Here is a 20419-nt window from a genome sequence, read left to right as displayed (position 1 = left end):
TAAAGATGCTGCTTCAATCCTGATCTCTGATGCTCTCTGTGTGGAGTTTGCATGCTCTCCCCATGACTGCATTCATTTCATCTGGCTGTTCTGGTTTCCTCCCACATCCCAAAGACATGTGGATTGACTGTTTCAAATTGCCTTGAATCTGTAGTTGAGTGGTAGAATCTGGGGGTAGTTCTTCAGAATGTGGAGAAGAATCAGTGCACATGTGTGGTTGTTGGTGGGCAAAGGACCTATTGTTGTGCTGTATCTCTCTGTGACCAAGTTCACCTGCATGACATTGCCAGTCTTTGCCCCCTGCACTAGTTCATCTGAAGCAGGAACTCTCTCCATGCCTTTGTTACCTCCAGGCAAGAGTATGAGGAGGGACCCGGTGAGGGGGGGAAGGGGGGAAGGGGGGAGGGGGGGGGGGGTCGAGAGCAAAGTGGGACCATTGGGGCTCCAATTAGTACTTTTGTAACTTTGTCAGCATCAGGTACGTGGTGACTCTGTGTACTTTGTGTACTGCATGCAAAAATAAAGAATTTCTCTGGACCCAGGTAAATATGATAATAAAGTATAATGGAATAGTTGAATCTTGAAGTATAGGAGGTGAAATGAAAAGTTTTAAAAAATGGGGCGTTCCTCAAATAATTACAGAACTTCATCGTTGTCATCTGACATTGTCCTAAGGATAGGCAGGGCATGCTGAAAACCGGTACTGCAGTGTCACACTGTTAATTAACTCAGTATCTCTTTCTCTCATTGGCAGAACATTCTCAATTTGAAGTTAATGTTAGATCATATTTTGAGCTATCCTTTCTTTTTTGGCATCATATAAACTACTGCGTGGGTTTTGAAAAGTAATGGTTGAGTCTCCAGCTCTGATTTTCATGGGGAAACATTAGAGGGTGCATCATGTAAGCTGAGACTACTGTGCAGTTTTGACTCCCTTACTAAACAAAGGATATATTGGCTTTGGAGGTTGTCTGTGGAATTCTCTGCCTCAGAGGGCGATGGAGGCAGGTTCTCTGGATGCTTTCAAGAGAGAGCTAGATAAGGCTCTTAAAAATAGCAGTCAAGGGATATGGGGAGAAGGCAGGAATGAGGTACTGATTGGGGATGATCAGCCATGATCACATTAAATGGCGGTACTGGCTCGAATGGCTGAATGGCCTACTCCAGCACCTATTGTCTATTGTCTATTGTCCAGAAGAGAGTCATTCAGCTAACTCCTGGGATGAGAGGCTGATCCTCTCTCCCTTTAGAGTTCAGAATAATGAACGGTGATTGTATTGTAACAAGTAAGATCATAAGAGGGCGTAACAGGGTATATGTTGAGATGTTTTTACCACTAGGAGGAGCTCGAAGAAGAGTGAAGGCGAGATCATTGGAGGTATTTAAAGAGGAAGTGGAAAAAGTATGGAAAGATCAGGAGATGGAGAGCTATGGGAAATTAACATTGGAAAATGGACACTGGCCAGGGGCAGAGTAGCCATGACAGGCTTTAGGGGCCAATTGACCTCATCCTGCTCATAATTTCATATGTTTTTATGAACCTTGACTGGCAGTCAACCCTAGGATGTGCAGACTGGGCTAATCCTGACATTCCTGAAATAGTTTAGCTTAGTTTAGTTTAGTTTAGTTTTTAGTTCACAGGGGGAACATGTAAACACCACATAAGCAACTTCCGAGGTCAGGATCAAACATAAGGTCTCTGTCACCGTAAGGTAGCAGCTCTACCAGCTGCGCCACTCTGTTCTTCATGTCCCACTGAAACAAAGCTCAGCGACTGCTGGTGGTGCAGGTGAAAGAGATCAGCAGCATCAGATCCATTCACAGAACTGTGGGAATGGTCCTTTTTTATCTTGTGTTGAGAGTTGTGGCAACACGCATATGGCCTCTGAGTCCATTGATGGGAATGTTCAAGTTCTTTGTGATCTATAAGAGGACTCTTGTCCACCATAAAATCTTGGGCAACACAGTGGCATAATTATTATTGCTGCTGCCTCACTCATCCAGTGATCCGAGTTCTCTGGCTGCTCCAGTTTCCTTGCACATTCCAAGGGCTGGTAGGTCAACTGGTTGCTGAAAATTGCCCTAAGTCTATAGGTGGTTTGGTAGAAACTGGGAGGAGCTGAATTGAATGTGGGGAGAATTAAGTGGCATTAGAGTAAATAGTGCTTGATGGTTCACAAGGACCTGGTTTGCTGAAGGGCTTGGCTTTGTGCTGAATGTCTCCATACACTAAACTAGGAACAGCAGCCTATATTTTCATGGAGTTATGGTTAAAGATGAATCATTATGAATGCAAGCTGGGTTCGAAGGGCCAGATGGCTAACTCCTCTACCTGTTTCTTATTGCTACTCTCTTTTCTCTGAACAATCGCAGCCATTATACTCCTTGTATTTCAGCACAGATGAATAATAGGGCCTGTAAACCAAATATTGTGCTGTTTGGATTGGATTTTAAGGAGTAGCATAATAACTCTCAGGAACATGGTGAACTGCAAGTAACACTGACAGCTCCATTTATTTCAAATTAAAAGACTCCAAATGCTGGGAGTCTGAAGATAAAACAGAAGATGCTGGGAAATGCACAACATCTGCCAAGGGCAGGGCCTGCCTCATGTTTCAGCTTTAGACCCTTCATCATAAGTGACAACTGAAATATAATTGATTATCTTTCAGTTTTCTGCTACAACCCCTTGTCTTTGCTCAGTAGGAATGCTGATCAGACGACCATGGGTATCTGCACTTTTCTTAAACTGAGGAAAACAGTGTTTCATTTTCAATTCACATAAAATAAGTCAGGATGCTTTTGACAAAAAAGCTAACAAACACTTTGGCTTCAATTTGCTTTCCCAGACTGGCAGAGTGATAGCTGAGCAAGATCACGTCTCCATCTCCCTCACTTCATTTTCTGGTTGTGTACAACCTCCTTTAACTGGAAGAAGTAACGGAGATTCAATCCGCTTTAATCCTTGTTTGACATTTTGATGCAGGTAAAGCTATGGTATAACATTGCTAAATTTGCATTAGGTCCCGTATTCTTTTCCACTCTGCTGTTACATATTCCCAGTTGAAGGAGGATTGTTTGCTTTGGCTTGATAGCAACTAATTAGTGAATAATTCATTGTTATAGTTTTTGGTTTGCTGCAACTTTCACAGGTGAGAAAACCAAACTGTACACAATACTTCTTACAAAAAACGTTTAACAAAATCCATTTTATCAAAGATAATGTTAATTATCCAGGACTTTACTTGGTCCAAGGCAGTCATGCTCAATTGCTCTTCAAGCAAACAGCTTGTCAGACCAGAGGGTACTTAAGAATCATCCTCATTGGTAGGTTGAATGCCAGTCCCCATCCCAGAAGTGCATTAGTTCACCATTTAGCAGCACAGTGGTGAGCTGATGGAAATGCAGGGAGATTAAAGTGGGAGAGAGACACAAAAAGCTGGAGTAACTCATCGGGTCAGAAGCATCTCTGGAAAAAAGGAATAGGATAGTTTCAGGTTGAGATTCTTCTTCAGACTGAGAGTCAGGGGAAAGGGAAAAGAGAGATATAGACGGTGATATAGAGAGATATAGAACAACTGAATGAAAGCTATGCAAAATAGTAACAATGATTAGGTCATTGTTTGCTGTGGGCTATGTGAAACCAAGTTACAGACAATGAGAATCAACAAGATGACTTTGAAGCTAGTGTGGCCCGCCGATTAAAATGGGCTTAGGTTAGTTTAGGTTAGGTTAGGTTAGGTTTATTATTATCACGTGTACCGAGGTACAGTGAAAAGTTTTATTTTGCATCCTATCCAACCGAATTTGATAAAACTATATGTAAACACAATGCAATGCAAGTCAAACTCAAGTGCAATAGGTAGAGCCAAGAAAAAGACACAGAGTGCAGAATATAATTCTGAGCATTGTAGCGTTACAGTTCCAGAAATACAGTTCATTGTCCACAATGAGGTAGAGCAGAATCGGACTGTACCTATGGAAGGACTGTTCAGAAGCCTAATGACAGAGGGGAAATAGCTATGAAAGAAGCATGGATAAAGTATCGGTGGGTACTTAATAGTCAGCATGGCAGGCTGAAGGGCCTTATTCCATGCTGTATGATACGAATTCTCTCTAAAGCTAGGAAACACTTATTGGGTATGATAACAGTCAATTAACATCTAAACCGTGGTGTTGTATTATTGGTACCCTCCTGTGTGTTTCCATGGTTAAAAGAGCACTAAGTTCCTTAATGGTAGTAGTAATGTAAATCAGAGGAGCACACTAACTAATGTCATACCTTGCCTTCGCCTCAGGGCTCCGGCAGAATGTTTTCCCAAGGGCGGCACAGTGAGCCCCCAATGGGGGTCCCTCTACACAGGGATTCTCCCCCTCTACATTGGGGACCTGGGGTGGAGGGTATTGCATCAAGGTGTTCTCTGCAACCTGTTTCTCTCGCGGTTCACAGACTCGCCAGCCGCATGCCACTTTTGCGGGCTGGAAGAGTGTGTACCATGTGTATATGGAATGCGTGAGGCTGCAGCCACTGTTTGAATATCTAAAGGGGCTGCTCCTTGCCTTCTGGCTACATTTTCCCCCCACCACCCTCATCTTTGGACACCCTGTGCATAGGGGAGAGGGTAGGGCTGAAGATGTCCTGGTTGGGTTGCTCCTAGGCCTGGCCAAGCTGGCCATCCGCGAGTCAAGGCGCCAGGCGGTGGAGGGCTTTACCTGAGCCGGCTGCCTGACCCTTTTTTGGGGTTATGTCCATGCCCGGGTGGGGTTAGAAAGGAATATGCACTGTCCACGGGCACCCTGAGGGAGTTCCAGGACCGCTGGGCTCCGCAGGGTGTTGAATGCATCCTTGACAAGGAGTGTAAGATAGTTGTATAGTAGTTTATTAAGGATATTTGTTTGTATTGTATTATGATGGTGGGTTCTGGTTTGTTTTGTAGTGTAATATATATATTTTTAATAATTGAATACATTTTTTGAATTTAAAAAAAGGGCGGCACAGTGGTGCAGGGAGCAGAGATCTGCCTCACAGCGGGAGGTGCAATCCTGACCTTGGGTGCTGTCTGAGTAAAGTTTGCATGTTCTCTCTGTGACTGTCGGGGTTTCCTCCAGGTGTTTGACTTCATCCCACATCCCAATGACATGTGGGTTTGTTTATTTACTTGGCTTCTTTACATTGTCCCTAGTGTGATCGTCCCGTCAACGGAAGGTTAGAGGCCCCCGGCCACTGGAGGGCAAAGAAGGGAAGAGACTGAACTTTTTTTTGCCTTCCATCATAGTGAGGAATGTGGAGGAGTCACTGTGGTGGATGTTTATGTTAATATGTATTTTGTGTGTTCTGGTGCTTTTTATTAGTATGACCGTATGGCAAATCAAATTCCTTGTATGTTGTAAAACATGCTTGGCTAATAATGTATGTATGAGTGTGAGTCTGTAGGATATGGATGGGAAAGTGGGATAAGATAGAATTAGTGTGAATGGATGATCGATAGTCAGTGTGTCATACTCAATGGGTCGATGTTTCCATGTTGTGTACTTCAAACACTTAATCAGTCAAAGTGCCGTAACTCATTCACAAGTGTGTACTTGCATGGATCCAACTTGGCACACATAACAAGTAGGGTATATACCCTACGGAGGTGAATTTCGTGACCTCATCTTCTGAAAAGATGGCCTGGATGAATATTTAATTAAAAACATTGAGGAATTTATTTTGCATATAAAATCTTAGAAACTATGGAAATACTGAGCCTTGGGTATTTTATGAAGCAATTATGTATTTGTGGAATTTCATGCTCATTAAGAGAATGTAAGTTAGCAAGTTCATTAATAGCTCACTCAAGGCAAATAATAAACCAATAGCTTCTGGTGTGCCATCCAGTAATTTTAACTTGTCTGTATTTTACGTAAATGCTTAAAAATGTGAATGACGGGAATGGAATCATCCAACAATGGTAATCCGTAGAGCAAAGAGATCTGTGTTTTCAGGATTAACAGTATTTTAGGAACTAAAGCCCCTGTCCCACTTGGCGACTATTTTCGGCGACTGTCGAAAAATAGGCTGTCGCCTCATGGTCGCGGCGTAATGCAGGCTGACGCCTGTGTGGTCGTGAGCTGTCTTCGCAAGAGTCGGCACTTTTTTCTTGTCGCCGCTGGATTTTGAAATGTTCAAAACCTTGCGGCGACAGTGGGCTTGATGTTGCCTGACGTTGTCTGTCGTCTCCTGTCGTAGGTACTGTCGTAGATTGTCGTAGGTTGTCGGCAGGATGACGGCCGGTGATGTATGATGTCGCAAGATCATGACCTCGGCGAATTCCTTTTGTGACAACCTGCGTCATCATACGTCAACCGGCGACAGTGCCTGCATCAAGACACGGATCAAAATGATGTTACTTGTCTTCTGTTGTCTTCATATGTCGCAGTGTCGTAGCTTGTCGTACCTTGCCGTATTATGTCGCGGGTGGACGTATGTTGACCTCGGTTATCGTTGTTTGACGTCTGTGCGGTCGTAGGTTGTCGTATGTTGTCGCTGTTGTGGTCGTTCCAGGTACCGAAAAATGATGACGCCGGATGATGTAAATTGTCGCAGCTTGATGCCAACTGTGTCATAGCTTGTCATAGCTTGTCGTACACCTTGACGGTTTTTCGGCGACCTGGTACGTCAGTCAATGACGCCGGCAGTCGCCAAAAAATCCCCAAGTGGGACAGGCCCTTAATGGTTCAAAGAAAACCACATGCAATTTAATTGGAATCTGAGGGGTAACTTTTCACACAAAGGGTGGTGGATGTATGGAACAAGCTGCCTGGGAAGGTAGTTGAGGCAGGGACCATCCCAACATTTAAGAAGCAGTTAGACAAGTACATGGATAGGACAGGTTTGGAGGGATATGAACCAAATGCTGGCAGGTAGGACTAGATAGCTGGGACATGTTGGCCGGTGTGGGCATGTTGGGCCGAAGGGCCTGCATCCACACTGTATGACTATGACTAACCAATCTCTCAATCACATTGAATTGCATTGAATCATTGAATTGAAGTATATCCTTCCTTAGATTGGTATCAGATAGAAGGAAATTGATGTTAGGCATTGTGACCAAGGGTCTGATTAGAAAGGTATGCTTTCAGAATGCTTTGAAAATGGTCATGAAGGGGTTGGTTACACCCAAATGTGGAAATCAGGGCATTGGAAGATATTGTACAGAATTAGACAAGCAAAGCACACAATACAATTTATTTGTCACTTGAACCTCATAGAGGCTCAAATGAAATGTTGTTTCTGCAGTCATACACACAAGAAAAAAAGACCCAAGACACAACACAATTTACACAGACATCCATCACAGCGCATCTCCTCCTCGCTGTGATGGAAGGCAAAAAAACTTATCTCTCCCCTGCACTCCCCATTCCCCTCCCGATGTCAGAGTCAAAGCCCCCGGCGGGCGATGGCAATTGTCCCGCGGCCATTAATGCCGCGCCGGGTGATGCAAGGCCCTGCTCCGGGTCTTGTTGTTGGAGCCCCCTGCGGGCGCTAGCAAAGTCCCGCAGCCATTGAAGCCGCGCCGGGCTAGGATATAAGGCCCTGCTCCAGGCACTCCTCGACCCCGCGACTCGGGCGGGTGAAGTCGCCGTTGCGGAAGCCCCGAAAAGCGGTCTCCCACCAGGGACCCACGGGCTCCCGGTGTCACTGTCCACCGGACCTGTGGTAAGCCTCCGAATCCCCGGGGTCGGGTCGCAGCAGCGCGCCACCACCGCTCCACCCGCTCCGAACTCGGCCAGCTCTATGATGGTGAATAGATCCGCAGCTCCGCGACTGGAGCCCTAGGTCGTTCCTGCGGGAGGCCGCTCCACGTTGCAGCCCCAATGACAACGGAGACCCGACAGGGAAAAGGTCGGGTTCTCCGTGCAGGGGAAAGATTTTAAAAGTTTCCCCCCCACCCCCCCCCCCCCCCCCCCCCCCCCCACACACACACACACATACCCCATCAAAAAAAAATAAAAACTACATTAAAACGGGACAAAAAATAACAAAAAGACAGACGGACTGCAGAGGCCGCTGCGACGTGAGTCGCGCCGCCCACCGCCCACATGAGCTTCTCACAAACAAAAAGGTCGCAAAAACTATTGTTGGGAACCAGAGTGAGGCACGAACAGATTCACAAACAATGGCTAGTATTTTAAAATTGGCATGTAAAACAAGTTTAAGAAGCTGATTTTATTTGAAAGGAAAAGAGATGAAACCAGAGAACTTACATGATGATGGCTTCTATGAAAACTAATACCATAAAATTTTAATTAGCATTTGCAAACATATTCTGTAAATTAAGCTTCTTCAAATTGAATTTCTAAAGTCATGCAATCCAGGTAAAATGCACATTCCACCCAGAACATAATCCGTTACAGAATCTCTTGAGGGCAAATGCAAGTCATTAATGACTCAGGTGAATATCCAGGCAAAGAGCTAAATTCCCTTACAAGAATGTCCTGCCTGAGGGAAAGACTTTGCAACTTACCTGTTTGTAATATAGCTGAAGATTTATGTAGGAACATCTACAGAAATAGTCACGTTACTGCGTGACACATTAATATTGGATCACATGCTGTTTTAGAGGCTGTGCATCAAACAGTTAATCTTAATGATTCTGTTTTCATATTTATTCTTGACCCCATTTATTTCTGTGGAAATATTTATTTAATGTGTTAAAGGTTGCAATGGAAGTTCTCTTCTGCTGAGCCACAGCCAGGGAAGTATCATAAATGCCTGGTTCGTTCTCATTGATATATTAGATCTCCCGTAGGTGCAGCAAAGTAGCAGATATCCCATGTAATCTTTATAGAAATCAGGAAAAAATATGTTTTGCAACAAATATATATTTCTTTAAGCCGCAGAGGCACAATCGAACAGATGCTCCACCTGGGGGCTGCAGGAAAAATTAAAGAGAGTATTAAATCTTAGAAAAAGGCATAAAGTTATCGGAGAAAGGACAAAGCCAATTGGAAATGTTTCAGAAATCAGCAAAGGGTATAAAAAGAGAAATTTAATTTGAAAATAAACAAGTGAGGGACATCGGTCCATTTAACTCCAAGATGAACGGATTTTAAATGGGGATAAGGAACTGTCTGTCTTCACACCAGAGTACATCAAGAAAATAGTGGATAATTCAGGGGCCAATACATATAACAACAAACTCTCACCAAAAAATTACAAAGAGGTATCAACTTCCTCATCAGATTCTCATATCTACATCCCTCTTTCACCTCCACTGATTAATTTCAAGCCTCCGCTTCTACCTCCACCACCCCACCCCCCCTCCCCCATCTGGTCCCTACTGCCCATCATCCCCTTCCTCACTTGGCTTCACCTATTCACTGTCATCTCCTACCTTCCCCCTCACATTTTCACGCTGGCCATCTCTGTTCTACACCTTCAGTCCTCATCCAGGGGTTTGACCAGAAATGCCAACCATCACCTCTGCCTCTGCGCATGCTACTTAACCCACTAAGTTCCTCCAGCAGTTTGCCTTTTACTGTAAAGCAAATGTGCTTGAAATCACAAGGACCTGATAATCTGACCCACCGTACAGGACAGAGTGAGAACACCTGGTTGAGTGGCGCAACAACAATTTCTTGCTCATCATTAACAAGACCAAGGAACTAATTATCGATTTCAGAAAGGGGAAATTGGGAGAACAGATTTTATTGGCAGGTCGCTGGTGGAGAGTTAACAGCTTCAAATTCCAAGACATTAACATCTCGGATAAGCTATCTTGTGCCCAGCAATATATGCAATCACAAAGAAGATGCCACTGCCTCTACATTTCAAGAAGTTTAAAGCGAGTCAGCACCTCACCGAGCATGCTTCTCAAACATTTACCGATCTACTGTAAAAAGTATATCGACTGTTTGCAGCTTTGCCTTGTACAGAGGAATGTAACAGGCTAAAGAGAGTGATGGACAGTCCGCGTTATCACTGGCACAGCCTTCCCTACCATCAAGTCCTCAAGAAGGCAGCATCTATTATCAAGGATCCCCGCCATCCGGGACAAACCCTCCTCTCGCTGCTACCGTCAGGCAGGAGGTGGAGAAAACTGAAGTCCTGCACCACCAGGTTCAGGAATAGCTGCTTTGTTCGAACTATCAGGTTCTTGAACCAATCTACACAACCTAATCCTACCTTGGCAACGGGACACTACAGCCCACCTTTTGCACTACCATGAACTTGGGTTTTTTTTCTAAATTCTTTTTTGCACTAATATCTTGTTTTTCTGCACAGTGTTCTTTCTTTTAGAATTTTGTGTGTGATTTATGTATGATTTGTTTATGCATGCTTGAATGAGTCTATCTGCCTGTGATTGTACCTGTACTTCACCATGATCATGCACATGATGATAAACTCAAATGGAAAATGAACTACACCTCAGGATTTTGAAAGTATTGTCAATGGAGAAAGCAGGTGCTTCAATTGCCATCTTCCTAATTCTTTTGATTCTGGAATTCTTCCTGTAGGAGGGAACAAGGCAATCCTCTCTACTTAAAAATAGAGGGAGTGAGAAAACTGGGAACTACCAACCGGATAGCCTAACATGACTTGAGCTCCAAAAATATTCCATTAATCAAGAGTAGTATCGCCACCACATAATTGCATTTCAGTTGGGTAGCCTGAGTGCATGCCAGAAAGCTTCCAGACATGGAAATCTTCCAGCAGAAATCATTAGTTAAGAGTCTCAGCATCTTATCAAGACAGACAATGAGTTTAATACAGCATTCTGAGATAAATTAACCTTTGTCAGATCTCTAATTGAACTTAAATTAAAATTCATGAATGCTAGACATCATTCATCAGCCACTGATATATCTTCACCCTTCTCTATATATATTTTAGATGATTGCTTGTGACATTGCCCTCAAATAGTCTCAGAAAAAAGCTCTGGCATCCTTATAATTCCTTTCACGACTGTAGGATATCCCAAAGTAGTTTACTGTCATTAAAGTACTTTAGAGTTGTGTTTTATAATGTACTGTATATTTATGGGATGAGGATAATTATTGCCCATTCCTAATTGCCCTTGAGAAAGTAGTGGTGAGCTGCCATCTTCGGTCACTGTAGTCCTTCTGGTGAAGGTGCTATCATGGAGCTGTTAAGTAAAGAGTTCCAGGATTTAGGCCCAGCGATGAAGAGGAACTGGATACATCAACAAATCTGGTGTGCCATTTAGAGGAGAACTTGCACTTGGTGGTGTTCCCTAGTATTCTTTGATGGCTGAGGTTGCAGGTTTTAGAGGGTGTTTTCATAGTAGCCTGGGTAAGTAACTATAATGTATTTTGTAGATAGTACACACTACAGCCACCATTCGCTTGTTTCAGAAGAACATCATGTTTAAGCCAGTGCATGTGGAAAATCAGTTAAGGGTTTAGTCTGATGTGATTGTACCGAGTGCAGTTGGAGCGTAGAGTGTAGTTGGAGCTGCTTTGATTTGGGCAAATACTCCATCACTCTGCTGAACTCTTCCCAGCTGATGGTGGAAAGGCTTTGAGATGTCAGGAATTGATTCATTTGGCACAATAAGTTCAGTCTGTGACCTCCTCTTGTAGCCACCACATTTATGTAGCTGGTCCAGTTGAGTTTCAGGGCAATTGTGAGCTCCAGGATATTGATAGTGGAAAATTAATAGGTGAATGTAAAGGGGAGGTTTCTAGTTGCTTGACCTGTCTTGCTGGAGATCTTAGTTGTCTATTTCATGTTGGGCAAATGTCACTTGCTGTTTTAACTCCTGCGTGGAGCTTGCTTTGGTTTCCTCTGCATGCAAGCATGGGACGCTGTCTTTCCTGAGGCTCTCGGCACCAACGGCTAATTACCCAGTCATCAGAATGCCCACATCTGCAGATCTTCATTTCATTTTTGTCAACCACTAACTTGCCAACTGAGCCTCTCTGGCTGTTTAACTCCAAGGGAAAGCGCAGCAGATCCTCCATGGGATACTGATTAGTTAGTTTATAACATAATAAAAGGCAGGAAAGAACTGCTATACCCAAGGTCACCTCCCCTAATCACTTTACACATGTTGTCAGAAAACTCCCCCCCCCCCCCCCCCCCCCCACACACACACACACCAATTCCATCTTGCAATTGAAGAAGGTCAAGGTCCTTCAGACATGGTCCTTCAGAACCAAATTTGCCACCTCTACAATGTCTGCTCTTAGACTGATATATGAAAAGAAACACAAAGGTTACACATGGAGACAGACCTGCACTGCAATATCAAAACCTTCCCTCTGCACCATATCTACACTTTTCACTGAAATTGTCAGGCTGAAATAATATGAAGGAAAGATTTTAATTAACTTCAGCAGAAGACCATTAAAGTTAAAATAAATGTAATGACCATACTATTAAATTCAACTTAATAATGATTCGGTAAAATTATCTATTCTTAGATAATTAGAGCGACAAGAATCTTATGAACTATACAACAATATGAATTGTCCGCCCTTGATTTCCTCTTAGTAACAATGAAGTCAGTTTACTGGCCTTCCTAGAGTTCCAAAACTCAGTTGTGAGTGTAGTTGGGTGGCGGAAGGTTATTCCCTTTCATTGGCAGTGGCTGCAATGTAGGAATGCAAAGATCTTTACATTCATTATTGTAATGTGTGCCAAAGTACAGTGGAAAAAAATGTTTTGCATGCTATCCGATCAAATCAGATAATACCATACATAAATACAATCAAGCCAAACTCAAGTACAATAGTACCTCAGCTCTGCCAAAGAGGAAGGTACAGAATGCAATATATAGTGCACCAGTACCAGAGACAAAGTATAACGTCCTCAATGGTGTAGAGATGAATCCGAGGTAACAGAGGGGAAGAATCTGTTTCTGAGTCTGGCTGTCCGTGCTTCCAAATTTCTGTATCTTCTGCCCGATGGGAACAGGGAATAAAAGGAATGACCAGAGTGGGCAAGTCTTTGATTACATTGGTTACTTTTCAGAGGCAATGGGAAGTGTAGATGGAGTCAATGGTGGGGGTTTGGCTTGTCTGATGGACTGGGTAACATCCACAACTCTGTAATTTCTTGCATTGGGCAGAGCTGTTCCCAAACCAAGCTGAGATGCATCCCGAAGGTATGCTTCCTGCAGTGCATCTTTTGAAGTATGTAAGAGGCATTAAAGACGTTGAATTTGCTGTCTCCTGAGGAAGCAGAGGCATTGGTGTGCCTTTTTGGCTGTCGTTTTAATGTGGTAGGTCCACGACAAATCGTAGGTAATATTAACGCAAAGGAATCTGAATCTCGAAACCATTTCCATTTCATCGCCATTGGCGCTGATTGCGGTGTGTACTCTACCATGCTTCCTGAGGTTGATAACTAGCCCCTTTGTCTTCATTGCAAGGGACTAGGTGACACTTTAACATCTGGAGCCGAGGTGCATCAGTCTGTGGTTTGAGGCCATTGCTAGAGATTCAATAATGTGAAGAGCGATGCTGATATCCTGAGAGGGGACAGGACATTCAAGCTCCACATTGTTGCTGGCACTATTCCCAGAACCAGCATTCATTAGACTGGGAGGTTATTGTGACTCGGGTTGTACTGCTGCTGTATCGTTCAAATCAGCACAATCATCACCCACAGGGCAATGTCAGACTGTCATAGAGTTAAAGAGCTGTTCAGCAAAGAAACAAACCCTTCAGCCCACCTCATCCAGCCAACCATAATAGCTATCTGCACTAATCTCACTTGCCTGCATTATACCTATTACTTGCATGCCTTTCCTATCCAAGTACCTCTCCAAATTATTTTAAACATTTTAATTGTATATATCTTCAAACCTCCCTTGGCAGCTTTTTTCCAAATTACCACTCCCAATTCTGGGTGGTGGAAACTGGAAGAGGAGGGGGGCAGGATAAAGCCTAGTGAGTGATAGGTGGATACAGGTGATGGGAGGTTAGATCAGAATGAATGGCTGAATGAATAAGTTTATTGGCCAAGTATTCACATACAAGGAATTTGCCTTGGTGCTCTGCCCGCAAGTGACAACATGACATACAGTGACAGTTAAGAATTATATATATAACATTAAACATTAATAATAAAACATTATTGATTAAACATGTGAATTAAATAAAATACCAGAGCAAAAGGAGGCTACAGATATTTGGTTATTGAATAGAGCTACTACTCGTGGGAAAAAAAGCTGTTTTTATGTCTGGCTGTGGCAGCTTTGACAGTCTGGAGTCACCTTCCAGAGGGAAGTAATTCAAAGAGTTTGTGGCCGGGGTGAGAGGGGTCAGTGATGATCTTACCTGCTTGCTTCCTGGCCCTTGCAGTGTACAGTTCGTCAATGGAGGGAAGGTTGCAGCCATTAACCTTCTCAGCTGATCGGATGATTCGCTGCAGCCTCCGGATGTCGTGCTTGGTGGCTGAGCCAAACCACACCATGATGGAGAAAGTGAGGACAGACTCTACGATGGCCGTATATAATTGGACCATCATTGCCTGTGGCAGATTGTGCTTTCTCAGCTGCTGCAGGATGTACATCCTCTGTTGTGCCTTTGTGACAGGCAGATGGTTGGATGAAGGACAGAGATGCAAAGACAAAAGGTGTGAGACAAGGACATAGAAGGACAAATGGTGAATCCATGGGAAGGAATATAGGTGGAAGGGGAAATATAGAAATATAGAAAACATAGAAACATAGAAAAATAGGTGCATGAGCAGGCCATTTGGCCCTTCAAGCCAGCACTGCCATTCAATATGATCATGGCTGATCATCTAAAATCAGTACCCCGTTCCTGCTTTTTCTCCCTATCCCTTGATTACTTTCGCCCCAAGAGCTAAATCTAACTCTCTCTTGAAAACATCCAGTGAATCAGCCTCCACTGCCCTCTGTGGTAGAGAATTCCACAGATTCCCAACTCTCTGAGTGAAAAAGATTTTCCTCATCTCAGTCCTACCCCTTATTCTTAAACTGTGACCCCGGTTCTGGACTCCCCCAACATCGGGAAAAGTTTTCCTGCATCTAGCCAGTCCAATCATTTAAGAATTGTATTTGTTTCTATAAGATGCCCTCTCATCCTTCTAAATTCCAGTGAATACAATCCTAGTCGACCTATTCTTTCATCATATGTCAGTCCTGCCATCCCGGAAATTAACCTGGTGAACCTATGCTGCATTGCCTCAATAGCAATAATGTCCTTCGTCAAATTAGGAGACCATAATTGGACACAATACTCCTGGTGCGGTCTCACCAGGGCCTGTACAACTGCATTAGGACTTATTTGTTCCTAAACTCAAATCCTCTCGCAATGAAGGCCAACATGCCAATAGTTTTCTTCACTGTCTGCTGTACCTGCATGCTTACTTTCAGTGACTGATGTACAAGCACACCCAGATCTCTTTGCACCTCCACTATTCCTAATCTGACACCATTCTGGCATCATAATCCGCTTTCCTGTTCTTGTCACCAAAGTGGATAACCTCACCATTTATCCACATTATACTGCATCTGCTATGCATCTGCTCACTCACCCAACCTGTCCAAGTCACCCTGCAGCCTCATAGCATCCTTCTCGCAGCTCACACTGCCAACCCAGTATTGTGTCATCTGCAAACTTAGAGATGTTACATTTAATTCCCTCGTCTAAATCGTTAATATATATTGTAAATAACTGGGGTCCCAGCACCGAGCCTTGCAGCACTCTACTAGTCACTGAAGGAGGGGAAAGGGGAGAAATAGATGCAAGTCCAGGTTGGGCACAGGGAGAAGAGGGGAAGAAAGGAAGGAAAGTTGTTTTTAGGTTAGTTCCCTAACATAACCACATATTCAGTACTAGAGGTGTGGCATAGAACCATGGACATTGTATTTTGCACTGATGTCTAGGTGTTCCTTTTGCGGTCCTTATTCTTTTTACAGTCTTGCATAATTTTCAGAGTAATTTGTATATAATTTCTGTGTGTTTGTCTGAGTCTATATGTCTCTGATGTTGCTGCAAGCAAGATTTTCATTTCACCTCACCATCCTTGTGTGCATGTGACAATAAACATTGTCGCCGTACAATGGCTGCCTCGCCAACAGTTGGTCTCATCCTTTTCTCTCTTTGGTGTTTTTTAGTCTGTAGTTAAATGCTGTTTTAGTGTATCTTTAGTTTTGTATAATGGAGGAGGAGGGGGGGGGGGGAACTTTCCTCAACGGAGATGCGACTTTTTCATTATTGTATCTCCGTCTGCACTGCGGCCTAATATCGTGGAGCTGGCGGCCTCTTGCTGGGGATCGCCCTTGAGAGCTTCAACCATGGGAGCCTGCAGATTTAACATATCGGAGCTGACGGTACCTTTGCCAGGGATCGACCTCCGAAGCTCCAACTGTGGGAGCCTGCGGATTTTAACATTGTGGAGCTCGCTGTCCCTGGTAAGAGACCAGCTTCGCGAGCTCCAACCGCAGGAACGTCGACCGCCCCGATCACGGGAGCTTCGATCGCCCCGATGTGGGAGCTTCGATCGCCGGCTGCAGGAGCTTCAATCGCCCCACCTGCGGATGGTTCAATTCCCCCGACCGCAGGAGAAAAAGGAGGAAAGAAGATAAGACTTTTTTGCCTTCCATCACATTGAAGAATGTGGAGGAGCCGCTGCGATGGATGTTTATGTTAAATTTTTAGGTGGTTGCGTGATTTGTTGCTTTTTTGGTGCGACTGTATGGCAAATCAAATTCCACGTATGATTTACATACTTGTTTTGTTTTCATACTTGGCTAATAAAATCAATTACAAATATTTAGTCAGGTTAGGTTGAATTAATTTTATCTTGATACGTTCATCACTAATTTCTATTGTTTATACTATGGCCTCTAAAACTTTAGACTTTTTAGAGAAACAGCCCCTTCAGCCCACCAAATCCGTGCCAATTAGCAATCACCCTGTACACTAACACTATCCTACATTTTAGGGACAATTTTATAACATCCCACAGCCAATTATCCTACAAACCTGTATCTTTGGAATGTGGAAGGAAACTGGAGCTCCTGGAGAAAACCCATGAGGTCACAGAAAGAACGTACAAACTCCGTACAGCACCCTTAGTCAGGATCGAACCCGGGCCTCTGGCACTGCAAGGCAGAACTCAGCCCACATGATGCACAAAGTGGATGCAAAGCCATGCATAAATACTGAGGCATCAGGGATAATGCTGGGTTCGGCAATAACCACACTGACACTCGTAGTAAGGTGAATTCACATGATATATTTTATTTACAGTAGTAAGAAAGTCCAGGACCAAATGCAGGGCGCTGTCGCTCATCATCAGGGGGCATGTGCAGTGACACTGGCGACCTCAGGCTTGTCTGATCAGCTCAGTCCTGGATCTCAATGGAGCAGGCATGGCGATCTCAGGCATCTCCCTGCAGTTCACCTTACTTTGACAGGAGCCCACTAGTTTTCTCAGGTTTACCCTGGTGACTCAGCTCTGGGCTTGAAGAGACAGCACTAGCAGTCTCTGGGTTATCTTGGCAGCTCAAGTCTTTGCCTCTGGGTGTGGGCACTCATTGTCTATGGGCAGGAAGAGGCACTGGCATCTCAGGCTTGCTCCATCCACTCAGTCTTAACCTCAGTAGAGGCACTGGCTGCCATGGGCATCTTCTCGGAAGCCCAGTCTTGACCACACAGTGACACTGGTAGTCTCAAGTTTCTCCGAGCGGCTCAGTCTTCCTCAAAGCTGTGAATGAAAAACACTGCCCTCGTCTGCCCTCTTCTGGCTAAAATGACTGTTTTATAGGGAGTAAGCTGACAAGGTTTAGGTGGCCAAAGCAATATCAGCTAATTGGGTTCTGATGTTACCAATGCTGTTGGGGATTGGTCTCTCTTGGCCAGTGACAGGGATCAGAGCGACACCAAAAGGAGGGGCGGCACTGTCACAATACAAAACCTTCATCATTTTTGAACTATTTTTCAAAGTAACCAAAGTGAAAATGTAAATAATTCTGTTGTCAGATACCAATTGCCAACTACACCCCATTGGAAGGATGAATAATGGAGTGGAATACTTTATTGTCACATGCAACAAGGCACAGTGAATTATTTTGCTTGCATACCCAAGGTATACAAATAGCAGCCACCTACAGCACTGACACTTACAAAGTACGCTGGCTCCTCCTTTGTTCTCCCCCCTCCCCCCCAGTGGTTCCCGCACGCCAGGTCCTCCATTGTCCATTGTTCTTCCCCCTCCCTCACAGCAGTCCCCCCCACACTCGATCCCCACATCGACCGCGGGTCAATCCGCGAAGCTTCACCATCACCACCAAGGCTTTACCATTACTGCCAAGGCTTCACCATTACCGCCAAGGCTCCACCGCCGCAACCGAGGTTCCACCGCCGCAACCGAGGCTCCACCGCCGCAACCGAGGCTCCACCGCCGCAACCGAGGCTCCACCGCCGCAACCGAGGCTCCACCGCCGCAAGCGAGGCTCCACCGCCGCAAGCGAGGCTCCATTTGGCTTCACTGCCCTACTTTTCTGCAGTCTCCTGGGAGGCCTGGTTATTATTTATAGTCACTAAAGTCACCAGGTTATTATTTCCTGATGAGAGCTGATAATCTTTCTGGACTTGCCTTAAGCTTCTTCTGCTTCTGATGAGAAAGCAAAACACACCCACAGAAGAGAATGTGTCATTGACACTTGTTAATTAGAAGCCATGAATTCTCAATTGATGTAAACACTCATTCCTAATTGTCTTTGATCAATTTGCTCATTCATTAGATGTATTACCTTTTCTAGCACGTACCACCAATTTATGTATCCTCGGGTCTGGAACTGACAATCATCACATAGTGTTATCACATTTGTAACTGAATGCAGAGCCCACTCAGGGAAGTTTCTCATCCAGAAATCATTTCCTTTTGGTGCTTCTCAGGTTGGAACAATTTAATGCTGATTAAGAGAGAGACTTTGAATAAGTTGCAATCATGCATTTATCCAAGGAGACCCATTTAAAGAGAACACTATCAACTGATGGGATGTGAATAAATTAATTCCTAATGTTACCAGGTCAATGCAATAACATTTTGGCTGTTTTAACTCATTCACCCAAAATGACTAATTAAAACCTACTGGGGTTAGATACCACCTTAAGGCAGAGCCACGTGTGGATGTTTTTGATGGTGGGGATGGCTAAAAAAAAAACAAACAAAAATTGGAGGAGCAGCGCCTCATATTTCGCTTGGGTAGTTTACACCCCAGCGGTATGAACATTGACTTCTCCAATTTCAGGTAGTCCTTGCTTTCTCCCTCCTTCCCCTCCCCTTCCCAGCTCTCCCAGAGCCCACTGTCTCTGCCTCTTCTTTTCTTCTTCCTGCTCCCTCCCTACCTCACATCAGTCTGAAGAAAGGTCTCGATCCGAAACGTCACCTATTCCTTCGCTCCATAGATGTTGCCTCACCCGCTGAGTTTCTCCAGCAGTCCATCAATGATCATAGTTGCTGAGGTTAGTGTCGTGTAGTGTTCAATAGTCTGGTGGTTGCTTAGATGTTCTTGAATCCCGTGATCACGATTTTCAGGCTCCTGTACCTATGATAATAGTGAAATGAGAGCACAGCCAGCCTGGTGTGAATCTCTGATATTGGCTGCCTTCTTGCGGCAGCACCTCCTATAGATCCCTTTGTTGGGCAGGTCTTTGTTGGGATGGACTAGGTAGTGCCGACCACCCTCTATAGTCTCTTTTCTTTATGGGTGTTTGAGTTGCAGAATGAGACTATGATGTAACCATTCAGTGTGATCTCTACTGGACAGATATAGAAGTTCAATAGAATATTCACAGGCATGCCAAATATTTTAAGTAGAGACATTAATGAGTTTTCTTCGTGATGTATCAATGTGCTGGGCCCAGGGGAGATCTTCAGAGATATGCATGCTCAGGATCTTCACTCTCTATTGAATCTCTCTACCACCTCTCCTGAAGTCAACAGGCAATTCCTTAGTCATCCTAAGGTTCAGAATAAGATTTTTGTTATCGCACCAATCAGATTTTTAATTTCCGTCCTGTACTTTGACTTATCATTACCTGTCATGCACCCCACAACAGTTGTATCATTGTGAATTTAAAGATATCTGACTACACAGTCACAGTTATAGAGAGAGAAGAATAGGGAATAAAGCACACAGCCATGAGATGCTCTTGTGTTGATGATTACCAAGGAGTGTTGTGGCCAATTTGTGTTGATTGTGGTCTGCTGTTGAGGAAATTGATGGTCTAGTTGCATAGGAATCCAACAAGGATGAGCAGAGACCCAGCTCTCTGGGTTTAATGATAGATTTGGAGGGGATGATGGTTTTGAATGCCAAGCTGAAGTCTATGAACAACAGCATGATGTACGTGTTCATATTATCTAAGTGTTCCTGTGCAGAGTGGAGACCGAGCAGAATTGCATCCCCTGTTCATAGTTCATGTG

The sequence above is a fragment of the Amblyraja radiata genome, chromosome 7 (genome assembly GCF_010909765.2).
Source record: "Amblyraja radiata isolate CabotCenter1 chromosome 7, sAmbRad1.1.pri, whole genome shotgun sequence".
NCBI lineage: Eukaryota > Metazoa > Chordata > Chondrichthyes > Rajiformes > Rajidae > Amblyraja > Amblyraja radiata.
Note: the sequence above shows the minus strand (reverse complement) of the source record.